At 40.2% G+C, this 21710-nt stretch overlaps 1 protein-coding gene and 1 pseudogene across 10 annotated transcripts in view; both read right to left on the minus strand.

Annotated features, from left to right (window-relative positions):
- Abl (tyrosine-protein kinase Abl) overlaps positions 1–21710 on the minus strand; it is a 307213-nt gene that overhangs the window by 279091 nt on the left and 6412 nt on the right. The window lies entirely within an intron of this gene.
- Positions 4900–20829, minus strand: LOC137252933 (exportin-1-like; annotated as a pseudogene).

Genomic DNA, 21710 nt, shown 5'->3' on the forward strand with positions numbered 1-21710 from the left:
GGTGTTTAGGCCGATGATATCAATGTCATCAGCATATGCCAGTAATTGCACGCTTTTATAGTATATTGTTCCAGTGCGGTTAAGTTCTGCAGCTAGTATAATTTTCTCCAGCATCAAATTAAAGAAATCGCACGATAGGGGGTCACCCTGTCTGAAACCTCGTTTAGTTTCGAACGGCTCGGAGAGGTCCTTCCCAATTCTGACTGAGCTGATGGTGTTGCTCAACGTCATTTTGCACAGCCGTATAAGTTTTGCGGGGAAACCAAATTCAGACATAGCGGCATATAGGCAGCTCCTTTTCGTGCTGTCGAAGGCGGCTTTAAAGTCGACGAAGAGGTGATGTGTGTCGATTCTCTTTTCACGGGTTTTTTCCAAGATTTGGCGCATTGTGAAAATCTGGTCGATGGTAGATTTACCAGGTCTGAAGCCGCACTGATAAGGTCCAATCAGCCGGTTCACGGTGGGCTTCAATCTTTCGCACAATACACTTGAAAGGACCTTATATGCGATATTAAGAAGGCTGATTCCACGATAGTTGGTGCATTTTGCAGTATCCCCCTTCTTGTGGACTGGGCAAAGAACACTTAGATTCCAACCGTCGGGCATGCTTTCGTCCGCCCATATTTTGCTAAGAAGCTGCTGCATGCGCCTTACCAACTCCTCGCCGCCGAACTTGAATAGCTCCGCAGGCAATCCATCAGCGCCCACGGCCTTGTTGTTTTTCAATTTGGTTATTGCTATTCTAACTTCGTCATAATCGGGCGGGGGGACATATATTCCATCATCATCGATTGCGGGATCGGGTTCTTCATCTCTGCGCGGTGAATTGCTGCCTCCATTTAGGAGAGCAGAGAAGTGTTCCCTCCATAATCTAAGCACTCTCTGGACATCAGTTACAAGGTCGCCGTTTTCATTCCTACAGGAGTTTGCCCCGGTCTTAAAACCTTCCGTCTGTCGCCGTATTTTTTGGTAGAATTTTCGGGCGTTATTCCTGGTGGCTAGCAGCTCAAGCTCCTCGCACTCACGCCTTTCTGCTTCTGCTTTTTTCTTCCTGAAAAGGCGTCTCGCTTCCCTTTTCAACTCACGATAGCGTTCACACACTCCTCTTGTCGCGCTCGCTTTTAACGTAGCCCTGTAGGCAGCGTCTTTTCTTTCGGTTGCAACGCGGCATTCTTCATCATACCAGTTGTTTTTTCGTGGCCGCCGGTAACCAATTTTTTCCTCGGCGGCAGTATGAAGTGCTTTGGAGATATGCTCCCACTGCTCCTGTATTCCTTCAGGATGAGTTGTGCCCTCAGAGAGCAGGTGTGAGAGTCGAGTTGCGAAATCATTGGCAGTCTGTTGTGATTGAAGCTTTTCGACGTCTAGCTTTCCTTGTGTTTTTTGTTCCTTGTTTTTAGCCGCGTTGAGGCGGGTGCGTATTTTGGCTGCAACGAGATAATGGTCCGAATCGATGTTAGGTCCTCGGATCGTTCGCACATCTAAAACACTGGAGGCATGCCGTCCGTCTATCACAACGTGGTCGATCTGATTGCGAGTATTTCGATCAGGAGACAGCCATGTAGCTTGATGTATCTTTTTATGCATGAACCTCGTGCTTGATATGACCATGTTTCGAGCACCGGCAAAGTCAATCAGCCTCAGTCCGTTAGGAGAAGTTTCATTGTGTAGGCTGAACTTTCCGACTGTAGGGCCAAAAACACCTTCTTTGCCCACCCTGGCGTTAAAGTCGCCAAGCACGACTTTTATATCATGACGGGGGCAGCGCTCGTATGCCCCAAGGATCTAGGTCGATATTATCCAGCAGTTCCCTAAAGCATAACTTCTTGCTCTTTTTTATGGCATTTTTAAGTGCCTTTCTTCGTGTGACATAGGTGCTGTGTATCTCCGCATATCGTGGTGATGAGCGTGCCCTCTGCGCTATTCTTCGTGCTTTGTGACATTTTCTACGCTCTTCCGCAATTTCGTCATTCCACCAATATACCGGAGTGCGCTGTGCTTTTCCGCGACTTCTGGGCATGGCAGCATCACATGCCATATATAGCAACTTAGTGATTTGAACCGACTGGTCTTCCGCGTGCGATTCTCGTACTATGGCGTCCTTCCAGATAATGTCAAATATTTGTGGGTCGAAAAGGTGCTGTTTCCATTTCCTACTTTGTCGATGTCTTGCTGCTACCGTTCGTAGAGTTTCGAGCAACTCTACGCTAATAGCTTTATGGTCGCTGTGTGTGTAGACGTTGCTTATGGACCATTTTGCTCGTCTTGCTATTTCGCTGCTAGCGAAGGTGAGATCTATAATAGATCGTCTGGTACCTGTATCGAAGGTATATATCCCTGGTTCATTTAGGAGTTCTAGCCTCAAAGAAGTAAGGCTTTCGAGAAGAACTCTTCCTCTTTCGTTGGTTCGTCTACTTCCCCACACAGATGATCATGCATTGAAGTCTCCACACACTAAAAGCGGGTGTTTACCTCATGCTTCAATGGTGATCCCGTATATCATATCTTCGAACTCGGCGATGGTCATGCTCGGAGGGGCATAGCAACTGAAGACGTATATACCGTTGCCCAAATTGAGGCTTTCCCTGCTGAATCTGAGAGCCAACCCTGCTTCTGGCGATTTTTGTATTGTTCAGAGAGTACCACTATGTCATATCCTCCTTCATAGACTGTTTGGGATAATAGCTCTTGGGCTGCCTCGCAATGGTTTAAATTGAGCTGCAATACCCTCATGAGACAGTCATTTTGCTGCCCTCTCGTTGTGGGCATTTAAAACTGCCTGCTGAATGTTGTCCCCCACATAGCGCGCATTTCGGTGCGTTTTCGCAACTTGCAGCCTTATGACCTTCCTGGCCGCATTACCTGCATAGGCTAGACCTATCTACAGTCTCCTTACATTTCTGAGCTATATGCCCGTAGCCCCAGCACCTATAACAGCGTTTCTCTTGCTTGAGCTCTCTAATTCGGCAGGAAACCCATCCTACCCGGATTCTTTGCGTATTAAGAACCGCCTTGGCATCATCCGCTGTAAGGCTTATAAGTGCCGACTTCGTGCCACTGTACCCTGTGCGTATGCTTTTTATGGCAGCCACATCTGGAAGTTTGATATTGCATTGCTGGTGGAGGGCGTTGCAAATCTCCTCGGGCGTAGTAATCTCATCGAGATCTCTGCACGTAGTGTGACCATTTGGGACTTTGTTTTAACTTTAGCCGAGTCCTTTAGTACCGCTTCAATTTCTGCTTGGTATGCGCTTGTTATCCCATCTTGCGATTTTTCAGCTCTAGTAACAGCTCTCCTTTCGCCGTTCTTCTAATAGTTTTGACGTCATCACCCAGGGATTTTAATTCGTCGCATCTTCTCACTTTACGCAATATGTCGGCGTACGTCGCATCCCCCGCCTTGGAAATGATGATTGCATCCGGCCTAGCCCTAAGTGCTTTTTTCTTGCTCTTCTTTTTAGCTAACTGCCACTCTCCCGTCTTTTGGGCTGCAGTTTCCTCTTTCCGCTCCGTCTTCTCTTGCGTTTCTTGCCGTCGTTTGTGACCACCCACGTGCCCTGGCAAGACGTCTTTTAGTGTAGTAGTGGGTTTTACCACGTTGTTCTCCTTGGTCGAGTACGAATTATTCCTCGGTCGCTTTCCTGGGGGTGATGGACTTCTATCCTTGGTACTTTCGCTTGCACTCAATTTATGTTCTAAATTCTTTACCTCTAGGGCCGACTCGATGTACAGCACTTTTATTACGGAGGCCAAGCGCTTGATTTCCGCGTGTATATTATTACGCCCTATGAAGAACTGCATCAAGTCCTCAATCGCCTTGCCTAGCTTGGTCGTCTTTTTTTCTCCAGGGGGGTTTTGCTGATTTAACGCAGCTGACGCCTGCTTAATTAGCTCACTTAATAATGGTGTGCCCGTTTGAGCCTTGCTGTCGGAGTTCTTTTTGCAAAGCTTCGGTGTAGCACCCGGCGACAACGCTCCTTGCTTGCTTTCGGCCTCCGCTCCTTTGGGTTTCGTTACCACTTGCGACGAATTGTTAAGGCCCCCAGCTGATGGGCCACGGCCTTCTGGAGAGCGAGCTAGCTTCCTTCCTACGAATGGATTGAACGCCATTTCATTCTCCTGTGTTTGGTTTTTTATTTTAGTATTGTTGTTGCTCATCATTTATTTAATTGGGTCCCCACTTGAGGCCGCTATCTTGGTCCGAGTGTGCAGTTACCTATATAGATCCTGTGATTGTCTATGCGAAGGCAGGGAGGCCACGTGAAGGTTGACGCAGTCCCTCATGAAGACTGCGTTCAGAGCCAGATCAGTATTAATCGGGAGGATCTCAACCGAACCTGCACCACCAACTTAATGATGACGGACTTTGAACGTACCCCAAGGCCTGCCAAGGTTTTAACGGGACGGAGACAAATGGCACAATAACCGGAAAGTCATTTCGACGGTGTGTCAAGCCGTGTACTGAGATTTCCGAATGCCACATTCGCCAGCCCTTAACAAACATATCTGAGTCGTTGATTCCAGTATACCTTAATTAAGACCTTACTGGGCTCAGTCTTAATGTGACAATCACCTTAAATTTACAAATAATTTACCTCTTTGCCTTCCTGAGTGTGTATCCCACGTCGTATAGTTGCCTCCCTATCTTGGGTAGGTATTCCCTCGAAGCAACCCCGTACAAATAGTAAAATAATAGCAATCGAATATTCTTGTTTTAACTATTGTACTATTCACTCACATACTCGTACAATCATTTGTGATTATTATAACAATTAACGTTTTTGCTCTTTTTTTTTTTTTGTTTTTATGAAGTTCGCATTTTCTTCTCATTCATTGATTTTTGTTTTCTTTAATATACAAACTATTTCTAAATTTAATAAAGAAACGCAATCATTCGCATTGTTGGTTATATTAAATAGTCTAATAATATTTATATAGATTTATGATGTTAGATTTTTTAAACATTCATACTTCGACGACAATTATTCATTTCAAACATAACTTTAGAATTATTCAATATTCTCCTACGTTAATTAATTATAAAAAGATGTATGCATTTGAATATAATTGTTTGTGTGTTACATTCACTTGTTTTTTTTTCACGTAAATCAAAACATTCGCTCTGCACTCATAACTTCTTTCAATTGATAATGTTGTATTATCATTTACTCATCCTGCATATCTTCTGGCAATTCGTGCGGATTCTACATGCCAGGTATGTTGCGTTGCATTAAACGTTTATTAGCCTGCTCCTCACGCAATGCTGCCTCCCTCTCTTCTAGGTATAAATCAGAATCGTCCTCACATGTTATTTCCCTAATTTGAATGCGGAAATCCCTCAAATGCTCTTTAAATGCTTGTACATTTTCATCCAAATTGAAGAGACCTGTTACGAAGACCTTAATCTGGTTATCCGTTAAGTGATTGAATGCGGATTTCAGCAAAGAGGCCACATACTCCTGTATGAAAATGGTGTTGTCAGGTATTGGGCCCAGACTAACCGTTATTTTATTATTCTCCACCAAAGAGAACATATATGCCAATATTGTAGCATGGTTTGCAAGGCCAGCTGTGTGCGAAGTATCAGTGACAACGGAGAAAATTTGCATTAAAATATCAGTGAAATATGTCTGGTAGAAGCTCTGCGCCGCCTGTGGATGTTGTTCCAAATTTTGTAACATTTTATATAGGATGTTTAAGCACATGTCGGCAACATTGCGCATTGTATGTTTAAATGCCCAAACAACCGAATCAAATACAAGCCTAAATTGGGCGGGCGGGATATTGAGAAATTCTTTAAAGCAATGCGCATTAACGGCTGGAACAAGTTCATAAAAGCTGGTGCGGTGTTGCGGATAATCTTCAAAATTCTTATTTATCATATCGAGTGTGCACTCAAAGACAGCATCAAAGATTTTTGGTACTTCATTTGTGATGTGGTTACGTAATTTGTGCACAATTATGGCCATTGAACTAAGAACTCTTGGTTCTCTGGCAGACGGCACTTTGCAACGCTGATAATCTAACTAAACAGCATCAAGAAGTGGGGGTATAAAGTTATCCATAACCAACTGATTGTCATTAGAGCGTGATACCCATTCCGATATTAGGTTGAGAGTCTCTTTTTTGACAACATTCATTGCTTTTATAAGAGGTTGATTATTTACAACGACACCATTAACTTCAATCGCTTGAATAATATTCTCAGATGTAATCTTGTAGACATTTAGCATATCTAAATATATGCGTCCCAATTGAATTACGTAGGCATGCCCTAATGCCTTGCAGGCAGCTACATTCGTCTTCAAAATGCTACCCAGCTGCTTTACAGCTGTCATATTTTTAAGAAAGTCGACATTCTTGGAGGCACGTGAGATTATATCATCCCAAACCTGATTTGGCAAGAACATGTATTTCTCAATTAAGGCGTCCCGTTGGACTTGATCTACTTGTGCTGATATCATATAGCCGACTGCTTCATAGAAAGTATGAACCTGCTGAGGTTGTAAGTCACAAATTATGCTACTCATAGTACTTAATATTTCACCAATGAAGGTACACGCTTCATTCGGTTGTATAGTTACAAAATAACGTCGTCATTTAATAGCAATTTTTATAAATGTATCGCATGCCACATCCTGTACGCCATCGTGTGTTTCGTGCATAAATTCAAAAAGTTGGATACTGCCCAACAACATATATTATATTAGAAGCTATTATTGCCTTATTATCTTTGCCTTTCTTTTGTTCACACAAACCAAGTAGATCCTTTATAACTGTTACGAGGAAACGTTTTTCATCTTCTTCGCAGAAAGCACCTGATACTGAACCAATTGCCCAACAAAGCGTGTTAAAATTTTTCCACGAAAACTCAGTACCATTCACTTGGTTCATTAATTTGAGTGTCATTATACGTTCGGTATCGGCATAATCCAAATGTGTCAAAAAACAAGCGTTTCACGCATATTTTTATATAAATTGATAGCGTTAGTATCTTTCATGAATTCACGCACTATTTCACCATTTTCATTTTCGACAACGAGCACCTCTTCTGGTTTAGCCATTCGGGATATCATAATATAACGCACTTTTGATAAAATATTGGCGTAAAAGCGGCGACGGGGGAAAGCATTTCGCTTAGCTAATAATACTGCATCAGTTGGACTGAGATGCGCAGCAGCACCTGGAAATGACTCACTATTGTAAAGATCTTCAACTAAATTATTCCAGTACTTGTATCTACATAAACAAATCGATCATTATGTCTACACATATGTACATACAGCAGCGGAGAGATACTCACAAAAGTATGCAATCATCAGCAAAGTAGTTCTCACACATACACATGCATATTTCTGAGATACTCACAAAAGTATGCAACCTTTAGCGAACTAGTAAATTCTGGAAGTAGAAACGCCTAGAAATATGCGAACGAGGAAACCGAAGAGTATAAAAGCAGCACCAGCTGAGGCATGAGCAATCAGTTTGATTTAAGCACGCTATTGGTTGCGAAGTATAAGTGTTATTGTGAAGTACTTTAATAAAGACCATTTTGCATTATTGAATATTGGAGTTATTTACTCAACAGTTTAGCGATACGAACGTTAGTAGAAGGGGTGAAATAAGCAGAGTTTCCCTAAATTCGTTACAATATGTTAAATATCGGATGCCCTAATGCATATGACTGTGCTACCAAAAACAGAGGGCATGCTGTCAAAAATTTTCCACAAAAAACCAAATCAACAGAGCCACCCTGTTGATCCGAAACTGATCCAGATAAATATCAGGATCACAGCGTTGTTGTTGCATTTGCATGTTAAATTTCTATCCGTATCTGGATCACGCTTCATTGGAATTCAACTACATACCTACTATGTGCTTAAAAAACAATTAACGTATTATGCATTCACATATATTTTTGAGATATTCTTGCATGTATAAGGCTCATTTGTAGCGTCAATAAGATCAAAGTTTACTTGGTGAAACTAGTAAGCGATCGCGTGTTGCGAGTGAGTCTGCAAAAGCGGTCACTAACGAAAAGTACATGGGTAATATTTTTGCAAAATTAGAAAGGCACGATTAGTATAAAAAAAAATTGATTCGCGGCAAGACTGAAAAACAACAGGGCGAGATTTACCTCCTAAGAGATTTAGGCCGAGCTTATCTTCCAATTTGCCTCGAGCTTTTTTTTTTTAATTTTTCCCTACAAATTGGCCGCGCGAGACTTCTTCCATAAGCTTTTCATTGCAAAAATTCACTTGAAGTATTTGCCAAACCACTATCCAGGACGACCCTGCTTAAAAAGACTTTTTCCTAATTGAAACAATTTTTCCAAAAAAAAAAAATACCCCGATTAGCTAACCGAATCATGTGAAAACGACTTCATAGCTTGAAAGGACATTAAAAGCAATTATGCAGATTTTCAAGACCAAACTAATGACGTATAAATTCCAAAAATCGAATTTCAAATAACCAAGTTACAATAAAAAAAGAATTTCGGCTGTATTTCGAATTTCAATATAAGTTTCATATTTCGGGGGGAACTTTTTTTTACAATCCGGTCTAGTGTACGTGTCCCGTACAAACAACTTAATTTTTACGCTATATATATGTATATTTTTGTTTTTGTGGAAACAAACACATTTTATGTTTTGGTTTTTGTTATTTTAATAAACCTTGATCCAAGTACTACCGAATATGATGGTTTAACCACAAAATCCGGTGATTTTCTGCTGTCCCGTAGACACGCATGATTATATTGTATTGTTCAAATATACATAAAATTATTTCAAAAGCTGGTTTCTATTTTTATTTAGATTCATACCATAGCATATTAAAGCACTAAAAAGTTTGTGTGAAAAGGTATAGCTTGCCTTTAGTATCAACTGTGGAAGGCTTCATATGTGTCTGTTGATCTTATGAGCGTCCAAAGTAGTCAACCAATATTGACGAAGTAGAGTAAAATGCGTTGTGAGATAGAAGTAGTAAGGAGAGGCAGACTACGGATGGTTTCCAAAATAGTTTTAGATAAAACGGTGCACAGATACACTTCGAAGGTATATCACGTAATTCATACTAAGCCAATGCCTATTCCCCTGGCTTGAAAAATATCTTCTAAAGCATCTACATGAGCTGGGTACCGTACTCAGATTTTTGCATGTTAGGTCAGCACATTAACCACCACCCCACGCTGGTCGCCATGATCACAAGTAAAAACCACTTTCATTACTATTAATTCATGAACATTTTTTTGCTTTTGCAAAACACGTTTGCGCGTAAACTAAATCGAAATAAATTGCGCTCAAGGTCCATAGCGACACTTTAGTCGAGTAATTGTCACGCAAATGTATATAGCACAAAGCAGATAGATATGTGGGAAAGATAGGCGTGTAATATGTACTTAATAAAGAAAAAGCCTTGGTGAAATACAAACAAAAAGGATTAATAAATAAATAAAACTTTTGATCAAAATCAACCAAAAATAATGGCAGATGATGCCACTTTATATGAAATAAAAAATAGGAAATTTCAACAGTGATTCAAGCTTACTACATAAATATGAGCTTCCACTTATAGAAATATGTTGAATGAAATAAAAAAGTAGTTAATGGGCATCTAAAATTGATTTAAATTTTTTTGTATCAATTACGTTAGAGCAGTGTTTAGCAAAGTAGCTGTAATTGGTCATAAAAACTGTGCACAAAATCTGACAATCAATTTAATTCTAATGCCATTATAAAAAAGTAAAGGTGTCTAAGTTCGGGTGTAACCGAACTTTATATACTCAGCGTGAGCTTCAATTGCACATTTCATTTCAGATAAATTACTTTTCTACATAACACGTGGCACCACCCGTTTAAAAAAAATTATCTCCCCATTTCCTCTTACAATAAAACTTGATAAGTCAAATATCATTGATTCAAAACTATTTTTTGCTAAGTTATAGGTTATTATTCTAGTCTACGACCCTTTTAAACTTGTTTTATATCTAAGTTGCCGTGGTCTTTAACCGATCCCGCCCATTTTTACTAGAAATATTTTCTGCTATAAGGAAAATATGTGTACACAATTTAATTACGAGTTATGGCTCCCGAAACATAGAAAATTGCTTAGTCATCATGGTCCTTAACCGATTTCGTTAATTTTTCTTCAAAGCATTCCTTATAGTAAATGCAACCTCTCTGCCGAATTTTGTTACGATAGGTTTAACGATTTTTGATTAATAATATTTGTAAAATTTACTTATCACAAGTGGGCAGTACCACGCCCATTTAAATTTTTTTTTTTCAAATTTTTATCAAGAGTCTCAGTATCAGTCCACATGTCAAATTTCAACATTCTATGTGTATTATTTACTAAATTATCAGGTTTTTTGTGTTTTCCAAAATTATATATATATAAAAAATGGGCATGTTTATCATCCGATTTCGCTCATTTTCAATACCAATCTATTCTGGGCCAGATAAGCTAGTGTACCAAAGTTGGTGGAGATATCTCAATATTTACTTAAGTTATCGTGCTAACGGACGAACGGAAGGACGGACATGGCTCAATCAAAATTTTTTTCGATACTGATGATTTTGATATATGGAAGTCTATCTCTATCTCGATTCCTTTATACCTGTACAAACAACCGTTATCCAATCAAATTTAATATATATAATATCTATGGCCTCTGTGTGCAAAGCACGCTGAGTATAAAAACGTGAGTTAATGCCTCATATATGCAGAAATAAAGTGGGCGTACAATGCATAAAATAAGACACAAATACTTAGACGCGAGCTTCATTAAACGAACAATTATTTCATACTTAAAGCTGTGACAGGAATTCAAGCTCATTGAGTGCACTGAAGGGTCGGCGGCATAAATAACTGTAGCCGTATTGAATTCGTTTTACCCACTTGATAACAATGTATTTACAAGATATGGGTAACTAAGAAACCAAATATGGATAAAATTTTGGTTGAGTGTACTTATAAGTAGCCCCGTGGCATGAACTCATTCGTGTAGCCGGCGGCGATAAATGCGCCGGATGAAGCAATAAAAGGTCATTTTCGACGAAACGTGTCAAAGTAATAAAAGTGTAAATGCGTAAAATGCCTTCCGGAGTTGACTCAACTCCACCTATCGAAGGGATTGGTGTGCTTTAATAAATATATAAATATTATTACTATACGCACATTTTATTCAGAACGAAATATTCATAGCTATGTACATAAATTTGTATGTATGTATTGCATGTATACACAGCTGTGCACAAAAAAATATAAACAGTTCTATCGTAGCTCATAAAATAAAAACAAAAATGTTGAATACTTTTGACTACACCTACGTATGTACGGTGGCCGCATGCTCGCCTACCACACCGAAGATTCTGGGTTCAGATCCCCAGCAAAATACTTAGGGAGACGGGGTTCCTCTCGGTAATTGTTAGCAAAATTTGATTTGCTTACAGAGCGCATAGAAGTCGTTAGCCAATAAAGCAAACAAGAAGCATTTATCAATCTTCCTCTTTGTAAATATGTCATAGTCTTGCAACAGCCATTGAAGCAAGAAGGATAACTGCTGATGGAGGATGGATACCGATTCAAATCGCAGATTATAAAGCTTGGGAGACACACTTAAAACGTGACATAATCCAAATGCTCTGATGAGCGGATACGTCATAAAATAACTACATAGAATGCAAAAGGTCTAAGATCAGAAATGTGTTAAGGGTTGCACACCTTCTTTCCACAAAATGCTGACGATGGATCCAGAACGCCAAATGCTCGTACCAAAATTATGAATGGCCCGGAACCGTTGTAACAAATCTGAAACTTCGTTGAAACCATTCGTCTAACACCAACACGCTGATTTTGACAATCTGAACAAAGGTATTTTGTTGCTGTAGGGGTGAGCCAACCATATAGTTGAGCCATGAGTACTACCAACTCAAAAGTGGTTAGCTGTCAAAAAATCTACTACATAAAACGAAACGAACAGAACTGCTATACGGATCAGAAATTGAACCAGATAAATATCAGGATCACGAAGTTGTTGTTGCATTTGCATGTTAAATTTCTATCTGTATCTGGTTCACGCGTCATTGAAACGTAAATAGAGATATAAGGCATCATTTGGTGGCAAAGATCCTGAGCCAGATAAATAATTTTGCATGCAAATGCAGCAATAACGATTTGAGCCAAATAAATCCAGATAAAAAGTCTGCTTCAATCTGTAAGCCAAATAATTTGTTGATTTCTTGTCTTTAGTTTGGCAGCACTTGCTTTAATAAACCTCCTTTTTCAAAAATAGATGTCGTGTAAGCAGGCCCGACGAGAGGGGAGGGGGAGGGGGAATGGGGGATTCCCCCCGGACCCTGGGCTTCTCAGGGGGCCCGCGATTTAGAGGTACTAAGAATTTTTTTTTTTTAATTCAGGAGTCTTTAGTTGTTCCATGTGCAAATTTGAAGCAGAATTTCAAAAGCAACGAATATTGATAATGATTTTTTACCTGGGCCTTCGAACAGTGAGGAGACAATAACAACATCAAACAAAAATTTATGTTTACATGAATCCGAAATCGTAAAGTTTTCGTGGTGACACTGATGAAGGTGCATCTTCAAAAAGTCTTCAAACAATACCACCAACTCTGTATCAAAGTCCAGATTATTTAAACGACTTCGATATCGGTACCGTGAACAATGAGTTTTTGCGATCTGAAGAAGTCAACGAAATAATTCGTCGAAGTCATCAAAAGTGTCCTATTATTTTTCCACGTGATTGTCATGACGAGGCATTTCCTACCTCATTGTTAAACAGAATCTTGCCAAATGGAGAGAAAGTGGAGCGTGACTGGTTTGTGTGGAGTGCCAGTAGCAATGCTTTTTATTGCCTACCATGTCGTCTGTTAAGCACCAATACTTTAATCGACCTAAAATTTGTTGTCCTGGCGGATATTCGAAATTCCAGGTATGGAAGAAGCTATACGATAAACTGCCATCACACAAAAATACTTAAGATCACATTAAATGTTATATTAAATGGCGATCTTTACAAAATCTAATTCAAAAGGAGGCTACAATTCATACACTTATCAATGAACAGCTAATCACTGAAACTCAAAAGTGGAAAGAAATTTTATATAGAATTTTGTACACTATTTTATTTTTGGGTGAAATAGGCCTAGCTTTCAACGGCGAAATTATATATCTTGGTGAACGAAACAATGGACATTTTTCGGGCATCTAAGATCTCATAAGCCATTATGATCCGATTTTGGAGAAAGTTGGGATTTCACAACAGCAGCACAAACGTTTACAGGTTCACTATCTTTCCCCAGACATTCAGAACGAGTTTATAGAAATTTGTGCAAAGCACAGGGGAAACTATATTAGATCAAGGCAAGAAAGCCAAGTATTTTGCTATTATCGTTGATGCTATGCCTGATGCTAGTCACGTTGACTACGTTCATTTTGCGCTAACTCCATTTCAATTCGAAAGCAACAAATTTTACAATTCAAGAACGGGTTTTCGCTTTCGTGAATTGTAACCAAAAAAACTGGTCAGAAAATCGCTGATCTAATTTGCCATACTCTAAACATGAAATTCCATTAAAAGATTGTCGTGCACAAGGGTACGATAACGGCGCCAATATGAAAGGAGCTTACAACCGAGCACTACGTCACATTCTCGACAAAAACTTGAATGGTGATTACTCGCCTTGTGCAACCCACCGTCTCAATTTATATAGTGTTGATGCTGCAGAATGTTGTACGGCTGCAATTACTTTCTTCGGGGTTGTACAAAAATGTTTTACTATTTTCAGCGGCAGTCCACAACGATGGGACATCCTCAAAAAAATGTGCCGAGCTCTATTCATAGTCTTTCAGACAAAAGCCAAATTTGACTGCGTAAGCATACGGAGATCTTACCGGCATTCTCAAGTATATCAAGCTCGAATGTATCTTCATTCAATTTGGTTCAAAATACTGACTACAATTAATGAAATAAACATGGCTCTCCAAGCTAGGGACGCCACCATAGATGTTGAGGTCCGAAATCTAGATGCCTTATTAGCTGATTTGAAGTTGACCAGGAACCAATGGGAAACAATTTTAAACGAATGCAAAACAGTTGCTATTCAATTGAACATCTCGCCAAAGTTTCTGGACATTCGAAAGAGAAAACCCAAAAGACGTCCTGAATATAATTTAAATGAGATGATTACGGATGATTCAGAATCTGATTTTAAAAACAATACATTCCTGGTGATCGTTGATTCGGTAATCACTGGCATTACTGAACGATTTGCAGTTATGTGGAAATTTGAAGACATGGATGAAACTACGGTACCGGCGAGTGCAGCAAGATTTGTCGAAAAATACAAGTCGGACATTTCTCAAAGCTTAGAATGCGAAATAATTCACTTGAAACACATTTACGAAGCAAATATTGATAAAGGTCTGTCACCATTGGAATTTCTAAATGCCATCTACATGTGTTCAAAATCTGTATACAATTTTTCCCAACATTTGTGTTATAGCTGTCACTGTAGCTAGTGCAGAACGTTCCTTCAGCGTCCTTTCAAGAATCAAAAACTTTCATAGATCATGTTCATCTCAAGAGCGAGTTTAAGGACTTGCCACGATTTGTGTTGAATCCGTTTTGGCAAGACAGTTAAATTTTGATATTATTATAAAAAAATTTGCAGCGAAAAAAGCAAGAAAAGCCACTCTTTGATATCTGAACCTTCTATATTGAATAATTAAAATGTATAATCATCATTAGATTTATTAAAATGTTACCAAATTACTAGAAAACATTATTTGAAACATTATGTGGCTGTTAAAAGAGAATTTTATTTGTACGTTACAATAAAATAATATAAATAGTAAATATTTTGTGTAAATTTTTTTTTCAGCTCTTAGTCCAAAAATCATTTAGTTGATTTTTTTGATGTAATCCATCAATAATGATTCATGAATAAGACGTCATTAATTCAAATTAATCAAATGTATTAGTGGATTTTTATAGGGGGCCCGTAAATTGTTTAGTCCCGGGCCCGGATTTTTTCTCTACGGCCCTGCGTGTAAGCCTAACTTAAATTCGGCATCTAATAAATTAAGTAGCTTTATAATCCTTTTAAGAGAGTAATGCTTCTTAAAATCTGACCTTTTTCACTGATGAAACCCAGAAGTTTATACATTATTTACTTTTATAAAAAAAATACTTGGACTTATTACAAAGTAACGTTTTTGATAAATTTTGGAATTCGGGCAACCTTTTCAATTTCAAAATTTTAAATAGTAATTAAATTAAAGCATAACTTTATTAAGGTTCAGTTGGTCTTATATATAACTATCAATAGAAATTTGACGCGTCCAACGCTTTTATTTAATTGTCTGATCAACGCCCTAGATTGATGAGGAGTGTGATGACTAGTACCTAGGACCTACCTAATTATTTTCTAGCTTTTAGTATTATTATTACTTCATGTAAGTATTGTTTTCAATAAAACCGTTTAACTTAACAATTTTTTTAATTATTTTATTTTCAAGTTTTTAATCTTTATTTAATTGCCTATTATTTCTGTTGTTGTTGTTGTAGCAATGCTCGCCCCACCTAATAGCCCCGACCGATCACAAATTGTCATCAATAGTCCAAGGAAACTTGCTGTTTCAACAGGGGTGGACCATAAGGAAAGGGGTGTTAGAGGCGTTGGTTCCACATTACAATTGAAGAGATGGTTGGTGTCATGTGGAGACACATTGCAAGCGGGGCATACATTTTATATGTCGGGGTTGATTCTGGATAGGTAAGAGTTTAACCTGTTACAGTATCCAGAACGAAGTTGAGCAAGAGTGACACGCGTTTCCCTGGGGAGTATGCGTTCCCCTTCCGCGAGTTTTGGATAATTTTCGTTAAGTACTGGATTCACCGGGCAATTACCGGCATAAAGGTCCGACGCCTGTTTATGGAGTTCAACAAGGACCTGCTTGTGTTTTTTCACTTCTCCTCGGTTTTGATGTTTCGTTTCTAAATTGCACCGATACCTGCCGACCACCCAGATAATTTGCGGTCCACCTTTTAAGACATGGGGGAAGGGTAGACCCTTCCAGGTCTTGCAGTAGCGAGCCATGGTTGACCGTATCAAAAGCTTTTGATAGGTCTAGCGCTACGAGTACTGTTCTGTGGTGGGGGTATTGATTTAAACCGCAATTTATCTGGGTGCTAATGGCATTTAGCGTGGTGATAGTGCTATGGAGTTTTCTGAAGCCATGCTGATGAGGGGCTAGCTGCAAATTTGCTTGGAAATAAGGGAGCAAAATGGCTTCAAGCGTCTTTGCCACTGGCGATAGGAGAGATATCGGACGATACGACTCACCTATGTTAGCTGGTTTCCCAGGCTTTAGTAGCGGGACCACCTTGGCCATTTTCCATTTATCAGGTATGACAAAGGTGGAAAGAGACAGGTTGAAGGAATGCGCCAAATATTTGAAACCCTCTTTCCCTAGGCTTTTAAGCATCGGCATGGCTATGGCGTCTGGGCCCACTGCTTTGGATGGTTTAGCACGACCAATGGCGTCCTCAACCTCTTTAGCGGTGATGGTGATTGGTTACGCGCTGAATTTGGGTTTATGTGCGCGTCTATTGGCTCTCCGTCTATCTTTGTCGACCGTAGGATGCATTATATATTGTCGGCAGAAAGCGCTCGCGCATTTTTTCGCGTCCGACAGCACTTTGTCGCCAAAGGCGATGGAAACTTTGTCTTTGTGCTTAGTCGGATTGGATAGGGACTTTACGGTGGACCAAAGTTTACCCAAACCGGTAGAGAGGTTACAACCTCTTAGGTGCTCCTCCCATTTCGCCCGCTTGTGTTCATCCACAAGCAATCTGATGCGTTGGTTTATTTGGGGGTCGCCTGGATCAAGCTGTCTTATAAGGTCACGTTCTCTCGCTAAGTTTGCGGCCTCCGCCGGGAAGTGGGCCGGATTTCGGGAATTCTCCCGGCGGGAATGAAATGTGCCGAGGCGGATTTAATGACCTTACGGAAGGCACGCTCCCCTTGGCGGGCATCAGTCGGGATAGGGAGGGCAGCAAAGCGGCTGTCTGTAAAGAATTTATATTCTTCCCACTTTCCTTTTTTGAAGTTTTTGAAAGTGCGTTTTTCAGTGACGATGAAGTCGGCGGTACGCTCAAGCGAAATAAGTATGGGCAGGTGGTCGGATGCCACTGTTACCATCGGCTGCCAGTTGACGCAGTTTACGATTTCTGCGCTCACGATTGAGATATCTGGCGAGCTGTGACAGCTTCCTACCATACGCGTGGGGGCGTCTCCGTTTATTGTGCAGAACGTCGTTTCTTCTATTTGATCCGCCAACATCTCACCCCTACTGTCCGCCCGCAAGTTTGAATGCCATAGATCATGATGGGCATTGAAATCGCCGAAGATAATGCGATTGTTGCCAGTGAGTAAGGCCCTGATATTAGGGCGGTATCCACTGGGGCAACAGGTGGCAGGAGGGATGTAGATGTTGATGATTTCTAGGGTTGCATCGCCTGACCGGACAGATAGGCCTTGACGTTCTAAGACATTGTCCCTGCGGTCGATGCCAGGATCAAATATATAATATTGCACAGAGTGGTGTATGATAAACGCGAGACCGCCTCCATTTCCGCTCTCGTGGTCTTTCCTGTGGACATTATACCCAGAGCAGGTCTGCAATGCAGATCTTGCTGTGAGTTTAGTCTCTTGAATCGCAGCAATGCGGATGTTGTGCCGCTTCATGAAATCGACTATCTCCGTAATCTTCCCAGTTAGTCCATTACAGTTGAACTGCAGAATTCTGAAGTGCATAAGGGGAGACGTCGCCACTCTGGGGGTAAGTGACGGGTGACAACGCCTGGGTTGTGGAAGGCCAGGACACAATTGCTGTTGTAGCCTTGGGACTGGGCGTCCTTGGGCAAGCATTGGGGATGATTTGGGTTTGCGACCTGGCAACATGGCGCGATGAAACCCGTCGGGGGGTTGCCGTCGCGGAGACCAGAACATCTAGGAAAGTGGCACCACCCAAGGCAGGAGCTGCATTGGGCGGATGTCGCAAACCTATATATTCTGTGCTGGCAGACGATGCAAACGGAGGTAGGGACTAAGAGTCTGTTTCCCTTACCTGCACGATTGCTGCCGGAAAAGAGGGGGGGGGGGGGGGGGGGGGGGGGAGACGGGGGCAGGGGCTGATGATCAGCATTGCTACCAACTCTACTACGAAGGTAGTAGTTATGAGTGGTATCAGCTGTTTGAGTTGTTGGCGCCGTGAGGCGCGAGCAGCAGCGGGGCTGCTGGAAGGTAGTGAAAGGCGCTTAGGCGTAGACTACGGGACGCCCTTGGGCGTGAACAGCAAGGAGCCACAAAAGATTTATAAAAGTTACGTGGACGTCGGGTTTTGGGATCAAGCCCAGAATAACCTGTCCGATGCAACCATCCCTTGCACGAGACACACTGAACAGAGTATGACCGTCCTAAAAAGATTCTTTTCCGGCAGATGCAGCAAAACCATTTCTCAGGACCGGGGTCAGGAGACGAACCCGGATTGGATTCGATGCCTTCCCGGAGTAAGAGAATATGGAGCAGTCCTGCTGCAAGGAGCTGCTGGGAGGATGACAATTTGTGGGAGGGACAAAACAAATTAGATGGGGTCACACTGAAATGACAGTCCTTGGTCGGGAAAAATCCCGAGTCGCTCCGGTACATAGAACCGACTGCCTTGGGAAGCGCTCAATACATAATCCTTCCAAAGACTTTACTCGACTCTGCGCCACGTATGCCTGTCCCTCCTCGAACTCCAAAATATTTTGATGTCACTTCTACTGGACTGTATGTAATATTTGTTCCAAATAGAAGCCAAATCGGACATCACTGGCCGTTCTCTATCCATGTACGTATTGTGTTCGAGATATGAGCCAAATCGGACCACAAATACGATTTTTTTGAATATCTCGATCTTTGCGCCACCTAGCGGCGGTTTCTTACATAGGTCGCTTTCTATTCATGTATGTATGTATTATGTGTGGGTCTACCACGTTATCCCCAAAATCAAAATCCCCAAACTCATAATCCCCAACACAAAATCCCCATTTTATGTGTGAAATAAATTCAAATTAGGTTTAAAATCGCCGCGACCAAAAAAGGCTAATAATCCATACCAACTTTCTGCACAGGCGGCCTTCGGCCGCGCTTATAAAAAATAACCCTGGACTACGCCATGCAAAGTCCGGGTGTGTGGTATAACCGTGGCTACCACCAGGGTGATGTCCTTCTGCGTAGTACACGCTTCTGTTAGCTTGTTCGAATTAGAGCGACTAGCAGTCCTATATATGGATAAGTAAAAATATGTATTGCCAAAACGTGAATATATAGTTATACATACATAAATATGAATGAAAGAGGAAAGAGATATTGCTATTTTTTACACGGTCATGATGTTTATCATACCACTGGGATTTTGTGTTTGGGGATCTTGATTTTGGGGATTTTGATTTTGGGGATTTTGAATTTGGGGATTATGTGTTTGGGTATTTTTTTTTTTTCTTTGGGGATTTTGTGTTTGGGTATTTTTTTTTTCATAGGTCTCTTTCTATTCTTGTATGTATTATGTGTTCCAAATATGAGCCACATAGGACCACAAATACGATTTTTTTGAATATCTCGATCCTTGTGCCACCTAACGGCGATTTTTTTCATAGGTCGCTTTCTATTCATGTATGTATTATGTGTTCCAAAAATACGAATTTTGGTAATATCTCGAACCTTGCGCCACCTAGCGGCGATTTTTTTATAGGTCGCTTTCTATTCATGTATGTATTATGTGTTCCAAATATGAAAAAATCTGACCACAAATACGACTTTTTGAAATATTTCAATTCATGCGCCAGCTAACGGAGTTTTTTCTTCTTATTATTGCATTGTCATCGGGTTCTGAACTATATTCCAAGTTTCAAGCTCGTAGCTTGTCGGGAAGTTACTTAAATTTCAATTACAAAATTCGTGCCAGCTAGCCCAGTCGAGCTAAATAAAACCGTTTAAAAACATGCTCTTATTTTTGAACATGCAGCTGTAAATACATAACACACACCTTGATCTGAAGGGTGGTAACTCGAAATTCGCGATTTTTGAACTTAAGCTTACTAGCAGGCTATTTAATTCAGCACCGATCGTTCTGAATAATTGAAACCAATAGTACCTGCACTAATAACTAATAAAACAGTTGTTATAAACTTAAATTTCCCTTAGCGCTTATGGGGAAGTAATTAGTCAATTTTTCCATTATTTCAAAAACATGTCTTCTGAGGTAATCGCTGTTTAGACAGCTAGATCTGTACGCACGTTTCTATAAAATATGCATACAAATCCATGGCGACATCATCCCCTGTGTTTTGTAAACATGAAAAATGCAGCACGAATATATAACGAAAATTGCTGGAGGTGAGGGTTTTTTTCTTTTTTTTTTACACAACTTTCATTCCCTCATCAATATGAAATATGTAAGACGACGTGTTTGTTTCCAAATTTAAATGCAATTTTATAGTAAATACAATGCAGTAGAAGAACGGTGCAGCTATTGAATATGAAAAGAGCCCCACCCACACGATAAAAGGGGGCAACAACTAAGGCGGCTACATACATATATGAAGATGGAGTGCAGTAAAGAATTTGAATGTGGTGTGAAGTTGGCATTTTGATGATGGTGATAGAGTTTTTTTTTATTCTTTTGTTTGAACATATTTTTGCGTTTGCGTGTGCGTGTGTGCATGTAGATGAACATTTATGCGTACATACTTGTACATATTGTGGGTCTATAATTTCTGGGGTTGCTTCTTTTGTTTTTTTTTTTTTTGTGCATGATGCAACGTATTTGGTACTGCGTCAGCATCAACAAAACGACCAATTGAAATATATTGTACGTACATATGTACGAGTATGGCTGTGGAACAAACTTGCGACAAATCATCATCAACAGTTTGTATGAGCTTTAAGTCAACAAAAAATTTTAATTTAAATAGTTTCAGCTGGCGTTTCAATAATTTTATGTGCTACTCAATACAATCAAGGGTGTTTATGTACAATTGGTTCCCAACAAAATAAATTTGAAATTACTAAGTAATAAATTATTTATTTAATTGAATAATTTAGAAAACTACCGAAAGATAATGGGTATGAGAACCATCGAGTAGCAGTTTAATCGAGATAGAATAGACAATATAATGCACTTAAAAAGCTTAATATCGATATTTCTAAATAAACAAAATACTAAATAAAGAATAAACATTCAGCGTTGGGAGGTAGTTTTCTTTGCAAAGTATGTATGTAATGAGTTCTACAGATTAGATTTTTATGTCTCTATTCAGCTGGTGTGTTGACACAATGAAAAGCACCAGAAACGGTCTGCTTTGTGGCTACATTTGCACGCAAAGCAGCAAAGGTTCAATACACTCATCATATGATAGTTTCCGAGAGGGTAGGTATGGTATCTTTTTGATTTGGATGAGGGACCAAGAAAGCACAACACCACCGGCGGTATCCCTCAGGCATATGTTCTAAGCCCAACGCTATGGAATGTGATGTATGACGGTGTGCTACAAATCGACCTTCCCAGAAGCACGGAAATTGTCGGATATGCAGATGATATTGTCGTAGTACCAGTGGCCAAGAAACTTGATCCGCTCAA

Source organism: Eurosta solidaginis, chromosome 5, assembly GCF_040869045.1.
Source record: "Eurosta solidaginis isolate ZX-2024a chromosome 5, ASM4086904v1, whole genome shotgun sequence".
Taxonomy (NCBI): Eukaryota; Metazoa; Arthropoda; class Insecta; order Diptera; family Tephritidae; genus Eurosta; species Eurosta solidaginis.